The 7,828-nt window shown below is 46.5% G+C and overlaps 1 non-coding gene across 1 annotated transcript; it reads right to left on the bottom strand.

Moving 5' to 3' along the window:
* Positions 1-7,085: 7,085 nt before the first annotated feature.
* TRNASTOP-UCA (transfer RNA opal suppressor (anticodon UCA)) lies at positions 7,086-7,158 on the bottom strand. The gene has a single exon. It is a non-coding gene; the product is annotated as a tRNA-Sec (tRNA).
* Positions 7,159-7,828: the final 670 nt, after the last annotated feature.

Genomic DNA, 7,828 nt, shown 5'->3' with positions numbered 1-7,828 from the left:
TGGGTCCCTCCCCCAGCGACCTCGTAGGGGGCCAGGCTGAGGCAAGAGAACAAAAACAGCCTTGGGAACAGAAGCAGCAGAGTTCTAGGCTGTCGGGTCAACTCTCCTCAAGGGCAAGGCTAGGACACATCCATCTGAGGACCCCCCACTGCCAGCCCCAACATCTGGCCTCCCAGGAGGGAAAACGCGTCGACTAAGTCTACTGTGGGCTGGGTCTGTAACGTGCGTCATTACCTCAGAGTAGCCCCCTAACAGCCCCCTAACAGAGTAGGTACAGGGATTGTGCCCATTTTACAGAGGAGGAAACTGAGGCTCTGAGAGGGTAAGCAACTCGCTCAAAGTCACACAGCTAGCAGGGACAAGATTTGTGGAGTGGGAGCAGGGTGTGGCCAGTAAAGCACTCGGTGCAGGTGCAGATTTTAAGGGGATGTCAAAAAACTCAAGATGAAATCAAGATGAAAAAATATTTTTATATACTCTATTAAAAATTCAAAATAAATGCAAAACCCAAAAGAACTTAAAAGAAATGTCCACACAAAAATTTGCATGTGAATGTTCTCAGCAGCATGATTCACAAGAGCTAAAAAATAGAAAAAACATAAATATCCATTAGTGGATGAATGGATAGAAGAAATGTGGTCTCTCTGTGCAATGGCATATTATTTGGCCATAAAAAGGAATGAAGTCCTGATTCATGCTACAGTAGGCATGAATCTTGAAGCCATCATGCTAAGTGAAAGAAGCCAGACACAAAAGGCCATCTATTGTATGATTCCACGTATAGGAAACGTCGAGAATAGGCAAATCCATACAGACAGAAAGTAGATTCGTGGTTGCTGGGGGCTGGGGAGGTGGGGGTGGGCACAGGGAATGGCTGCTTAATGGGTACAGGGTTTCTTTGGAGATGATGGAAATGTTCTAACATTGATGGGGTGATGTTACACAACTCTGTGAATTTACTAAAAACCACTGAAGTTTGCAATTTAAAAGGGCAAATTTTATGATCTATGAATCAATAAAATATACTTTTCATTAATTTGAAAAATTAATGTCAAAAATCTGTGATGAACAAAAAATATCAAAATGTTAAATAAAGGCAGGTTCCAGCCCTCACTCACCTCACGCTAATGCCAGTCCTGGGCAAAAACTCATCCCCAACCTCCACCCTTCCCTCTTCCGGTAAGAGCCTGGACAAAAGTTCCTGCTGTCTGTCCCCTGGGGTGGCCCTAAGCTCCCAGAACAAGGGGTGTGCACCATTGCCTGGAGTAGGCAGGGTGGTGCTGAGGGGCTGCCCCCAGGCTGAGGCATCTCTCAGGGCTCTGCAGAGCCAGGGTCATGCTTGGCAACGGTGGAAGGGAGAAGGCGCCCTTGGCCCGAAGGCCCCCCCTGCAGGCCAGGCTAGTCCAGCAGGGGGAAAGGGCCTCTTCTTCATTTTTGCACTCACCTGACACACTCAGCAGCTGTGAGGCCCGTGTGGCCACTGAGCACTTGAAATGTGGCTGATGCCTCTGGCTGAAATGATAATATTTTGGATCTATTGAGTGAAAGTTTTTAATTTTGAAACTAAATACTTTAAAAATTAGAAAACTTAATTTCACCTGTTTCTTTTTACTTTTATAATGGTACCACTGGAAACTTTTGAATTACATTTGCGCCTCACATTCTATCTCTATTGGACAGCACTGCTTTGTAATTTACTTACACGTATGATGTTTATTATTTATGGTCTGTCTGCCTCTGCTAGAATGTCGGGTCCCCCACCCCCCGCTCCAGGGCAGGGCTTTTGTCTGTCTTGTTCACTGCTGTATTCGCAGTGCTTAGTATGTTGCCTCATCCGTACTTAGTAGGTGCTCAGTAATATTTGTGGAATGAATAAATTTCATTGCACACCGCCCAACGTATACTTAGCTCCGCACCGGGCTTTAGTAATGTATGAAATGCTCAGAACCACTCTATGAAGTAGGCACTGTTATTCCCAGAGCCCGGCCCTCTGCACAGGATGATGCTGGCAGTTGCCCCATGAGGAAGTGGGCCCCCCACATTGCTCTCAGTGCTTCCCTGCTCCTCTAGCACAAGTAGCGTTGGGGTCAGGCAGCTCACTACTGGGGGCAGAATTCTCAAGTCCAGCTAAAGGACAGGGAAGATGCTGCACGCTGTCCCTTCGCAGTTTCATGGCCCTCCTCCTTGCTACCCCGTCCAGGAGGCTGCTTGCTGCCTGCAGCTGCCCTCGGAGACTTTCCTCTAGAAGAGGGAGCCAGACAGGGTGGGGCCTGGGTACTTTGCACAACTTTTGGGCTCATTGACTGCTGGGTCCCCCCCAGCAGCCAGGTGGCTGAACTGGTGACTCCGGGACTGAAGGTGGATTTAGTTGGGAGGAGGACAGTGGTGTGGGGTGGGGGAAGCCTCTAGGGTGTCTAAGGAGAGAGACCCTCAGGGTCCAACTTCAGCTCCAGTACACACAGAGGCTATTGTCCTGCCCCCCCCCCCCCCACCCCGACTAGGGCTCCCTGTGAAAATGAGAAGGGTGTCGGTTATTGATACTTGGCAACAGACAATGGAAACGGCGGTTCCAGCCCCCAGCCTGCCCTTCCCCACAATCAGGGCACACAACTAAACAGACTCAGAGGTTGGGAGAGGCATTTTGCCTTCTTGAGAATCACTCAGGCCCTAGTGTGCGTTTCACGGGCCCCCCACAAACACACCCCAACCCCGCACTGGGTGGCCTCAGGCACTGAGTTCGCCTTTCATGACTTATTTATAAAACAGAGGTGTAGATCTCCTAGGGTTGCTTGAGACACCTTTGTACACCTAATGCAGAGATTTCTTGGGCTCTACACAACTGCTCAAACTTTGGAATTAGATTGGACATGACCACCTTCATTTCCTGTTCCACAATCATTTTCGCATGATACTACTTTTTTTTTTATTAGAACAACTGCCATAAACCCAGCTTCACAAAGTTATGACATCATCTAACATTCAAACTGCAAACTACCTTGAGCTAGCGCAAGGTGACCGACAGATGTCGCTGTGTTCCTTTCAAAAATCCTCTAAAATATTCTGCGGCTCCCAGGGGCACCTCAAGGCATAGTTTGGGAACTGGACCTAAGGGATGGTCTTGGACACAGAGGGTGTTCAGTAAACCGTAGTTGTGAACTTTATCACCATTCTCGCCTACTGAGTGAGCAAATATTTGCAAAACCGACGTTCTGGCAAGGCACAAGTCTTCTCCTTGGCCTTAGGAAGCGGCGCAAGAGGGGTGCCCCATCAGCCAATCTCACGGCTCTCTTGGAATTTAATCGCCAACCCTACCACCCCACCACCCCCACCTCGGGGCCCACCTGTATTCATACTTGGACTATTCTTCCTCCCAGCCCCACTACCTTTAACCTTTTAACCTTTATTGAGCAGTCGCTGGTATATGCAATTTTCATGCTTTTTCTCATTTAACATCTCAACAGCCTCATGAGGTAGGTACTTTTATCCCCATTTTACAGATGAGGAAACTGAGGCTCTAGGAGGCTATGTAAACTGCTCAGCTAGTGCTTGGCAGAGCTAGGATTTGAATCCCGATCTCCCTGATGCCAGAATCCAAGCCCTTGACCACTATTCCACACTACCTCTTTCGGTGAGGCAGTTCACTCTCACTAAATACTTGTTGCTATTATTTTGTTGTCATCGTTGTTTTGTTGTTCTGGTTAAGTGTAACTCTGCTCATTGGACTTGTCACCTTTGTGTTGGTTTTACAGATGAGGAGACTGAGGTGCTGAGGGAATAGAAGAGTGATTAAAAGCCAGACTGCTTGGGCTTCCCTGGTGGCGCAGTGGTTGAGAGTCCACCTGCCGATACAGGGGACACGGGTTTGTGCCCTGGTCCAGGAAGATCCCACATGCCACAGAGCTACTGAGCCTGTGAGCCGTGGCCGCTGGGCCTGTGCGTCCGGAGCCTGTGCTCCGCAACGGGAGAGGCCACAACAGTGAGATGCCCGCGTACCGCAAAAAAAAAAAAAAAAAAAAAAAAAAAAAAGCCAGACTGCCTAAGTTTGAGCCTGGCTCTGACATTTACCAGCTTTGTGACCTTGGGCAACTTGCTTAACCTCTCTGTGCCTCAGTTTGCTCTTCTGTAAAATGATAATGAAAATGCTATCTGCCTCGTGAGTTGTTAGGAGGATTAATGAATTAATACACAGAAAGCACTGTGCCTGGCACATTGTAAGCACTCCCCACTACTGAATGATAATCATTACCTGATTACTAAAACAGCCGTTCCACTCCCATTACCCAGGCTGAGTTTTCTTTGTTTGCAAAAGTTCTCCACATAAGAGTCCCTGCCACCCACTTTATTTGACTCTTAAGCCCCGCCTACTCTCTATCCAGTCACACTATTTGCCATCTCCAGAGCATACCTGAAACTGTCTCCTATCTATGACTTTTGCACAAGCTGTCTTCCTGGAGACCCTCACCTGTGAACCTCAAGATCCTCCTGGGTCTCCTCCTGATCCCTTCTCCTTCTTACAGCAACATGAACCTTCACTAGCCAGCCTTCCCTAACTCACTGGAGCAGGACCAGCAGCAACAGAAAGCTTTGGGTTGAGGATTAGAAACTCAGATTCCTGACTCCACACTCAAAGGGTTCCTTTAGTAGATCTGGGGTGAAGCCCAAAGTGTGCACACTCCTTGCATCAAAGGGCAGAGAACTGAATAGTGTTCTCTGCAAATCAACAATAAGTGTGGTTGTATGTATGTGTTTGAGAAAGATGTGAAAGGACATACTCCAAGCTGTCAACATCAGTTCTCTTTGGCAGAGAGGAATGCATAAAGAAAAACAAAAACAATAGCAGGAGGAGAGGAAGAGAAATAAAGAAAAGAAACCTCAAAAAAACATTGTAACTCTACAATATCTACAAGGTAATAGATATTAACTAAACTTATTGTGGTAATCATTTCACAGTATATATGGACGTATATCAACTCATCATGTTGTACACCTTAAACTAATATGTAATAAATCAACTATATCTCAATAAAATTCGGAAAAAATTAGTTTATGATGATGGTTGCACAACTCTGATAATATACTAAAACCATTGAACTGACACTTTAAATGGGTGACTTCTATGGTGCATGTATGATATTTCAGTAAAGATCTTAATAAAAAAGAAAAGGGGACTTCCCCAGTGGTCCAGTGGGTAAGACTCCATGCTCCCAATGCAGGGGGCCCAGGTTCGATCCCTGGTCAGGGAAATAGATCCTTCATGCGTGCTGCAACTAAGAAGTCCACATGGCACAACTAAAGATCCTACATACCGCAACTAAAACCCGGCACAGCCTAAGTAAATAAATAAATAGATATATTAATTAAAAAAAAAAAACCTAAAAAACAATGGACCTTCCCAAGCTTAAAAAAAAGAAAGAAAGAAAAGAAACCTCAAGAAAATATTGCATGTATAATGAAGTGACCGGTGTGTATACGTGTATCAGTATAAACCACAGTGAGCCATGTGGAAAGATGATCTTCAAAGGTATATTTGCAGTTATTGCTTCGTGGTAAGATTTCAGGTGATTTTTACTTTCTTGATTATCCTTGTCTGTATTATTTGAATAGTTTAACATGAATATTTTCATAGATAGAAAAACAATAAAATTATTTTTATTTGAATGGTACCTCCTCCCCACCCCCGCAATGAGCCAGATTCCCCAGGCTATCGTGATGCCCACAGTTCTGTCCCCCATCTCAGGTGTTTGTCCCTGGACCCCCACCTGGCTGTGAGCCACAGATGGCAAGAACCGTGGTATCTCTATTCCCGGGCGCCCAGGGCTCCCAAGTGCTATATCCTATGCTAGTGGAGCTCCAGACACAGCTCATGCTCAGGAAATAGTTGCCGGATGGAGCCCCATCCAGTGTTTCTGAATGCATTTCTCATGATTTCCTGAAGATGTCTTGTCAGTTCAATTAGATTGTAAATTCTGTGAGATCATGGAGAGCCTTGGCCTTCCTTTTACTCCCCTTGCCCCTGCACAGCTCTGATCTGGGCACATAGTGACCCCGAAGGGTAGAACAAAGACTCGAGGCAGGAAAAACACCTGAAGGAGGAAGGGACCAGACAGCCTGGGAGTGCCTCCGTCCGTTTTATTGTCATCCTCTTCATCGACAGCAGAGGGCGCACTAATTCCACGCAGCAAAAGTTTCCAAATCTGACTTATCATTAGAACTCTGGGTCACCAGGGCAAACAAACACCACCACCAAAACAAACAAACAAACAAAAAAACAAAACAAAAAAAACCAAATGCAAGGCCCCACCCCCATTGTTTCTGAGTCTGCCTCCTTAGCAGAAATACCAGAGGATCCCTCCTTTGAACAAACACCTCAGGCAATTTTCTCAGGATCAAGCAAGTTGCAGAAACTCTGTCTCACACAGCCCTCTAGGTGTTTACAGGATAAAAAATGTGGTTTCGATAAGTAGAAAGCCCAGAGAGACTTACAAGGGTGTGAATCAAAGTGAGCAAACAAATTCTTTAGCCAGGATGTCACACTTCAGCCCCAGGGCTACGTGATGGTGCTGCCTAGAGGGCAAACTATTACAAGCTTTGCTGTTGACTCTGAACAAGTCCCATAACCACTAAACCTGTTTCCTCATTTGTAAAGTAGGGACAATGTGGGCCTGAATGGGTTGTTGTGAGAATTCAGTGAGATAAACTGCAGTTGTATACAGAAAGCAAGCATTTGGTTAAATGTGAAAACAGCTAGTGAAAATAGCTAGTTTTTGAGCACCTACTACCTGCCAAGCCCTGCATAAGTGTTTTACATGTATTTGCTCCTTTAACCCTTGCAGGAACCCTATGAGGAAAGGTCTGTTATTCTCTCCATTTCACAGATGAGGAAACTGAGGCACAGAGAGGTTAAGCAACTTGCCCATTGTCTCCCAGCTAGGAAGTGGCAGAACTGGAATTTGAGCCCAAGAAGCCTGGCTCCAAGACGCAGGATAAACTAGCCCCATGGGAACAAAACTATAACATCTTTGGTTTTTTTGTTTGTTTTTGTTGTTGTTGTTTGTGGCCGTGCCACGCGGCACACGGGATCTTAGTTCTCTGACCAGGGGTCGAACCTGCGACCCCTGCATTTGAAGGGCAGAGTCTTAACCACTGGACCACCAGGGAAGTCCTGACAACATCTTTTAGGAATCATGAAAATTGCCCCTTGGCTTCTTTGGGGAAAAGTAGACCACCCAGATGAGCGAGTCCAAAAATTAGCTGAGGGGCCAAATGCAGGTGGTGCAGGCTGCCGGCTGGGATTCCTAGTCCTACAACTTTTCTCAGATTGGCTTACACACATCTGAATTCATGGGACCAGGAAGTGCTTGGTCTTGCTAAAGCTGGTTCCCGTTGGAGGACTTCCGACTCACTGCTGGACTAGTGTCAATCATTTGTAGCCTCAACATAGGACATGGGTAATTCCAGAAAGCTGTGGCTTCTGGACACCACCCACTGGAAACAAGGCTTTTGTGAGGATACAAAGGAACAGGAGGGAAATCAAGCTGAACTAGTGTCCTCGGTACCTGGCATTGGGGTCATGTCCACTCACGTGCCTGGCTTGACTCACAAGTTATTGATAATCCCAAACAAGCTAGCAGAAACCAGGCAGTCATGTTTCTGGATGGAGAGATGCAAAGGAGCCTGGGAACACTTTCTGGGGAGGGGAAACCAGAGCCTGGAGGACAGGGTGGAATGAAGCCTTCGCTTTTGTGCAGCTTCGTTTTTACACCCTGAGCGAGTTGGTCAGGGTCCTGGCAGGATACAGCTGGCACTCTCTCAAATGAAATGATGCAGC

The sequence above is a fragment of the Lipotes vexillifer genome, unplaced genomic scaffold (genome assembly GCF_000442215.2).
Source record: "Lipotes vexillifer unplaced genomic scaffold, Lipotes_vexillifer_v1.1 scaffold236, whole genome shotgun sequence".
In the NCBI taxonomy this organism is placed as follows: domain Eukaryota; kingdom Metazoa; phylum Chordata; class Mammalia; order Artiodactyla; family Lipotidae; genus Lipotes; species Lipotes vexillifer.
The sequence above is the reverse complement of the archived record's forward strand: the minus strand, read 5'-3'. Positions and strand labels throughout refer to the sequence as shown.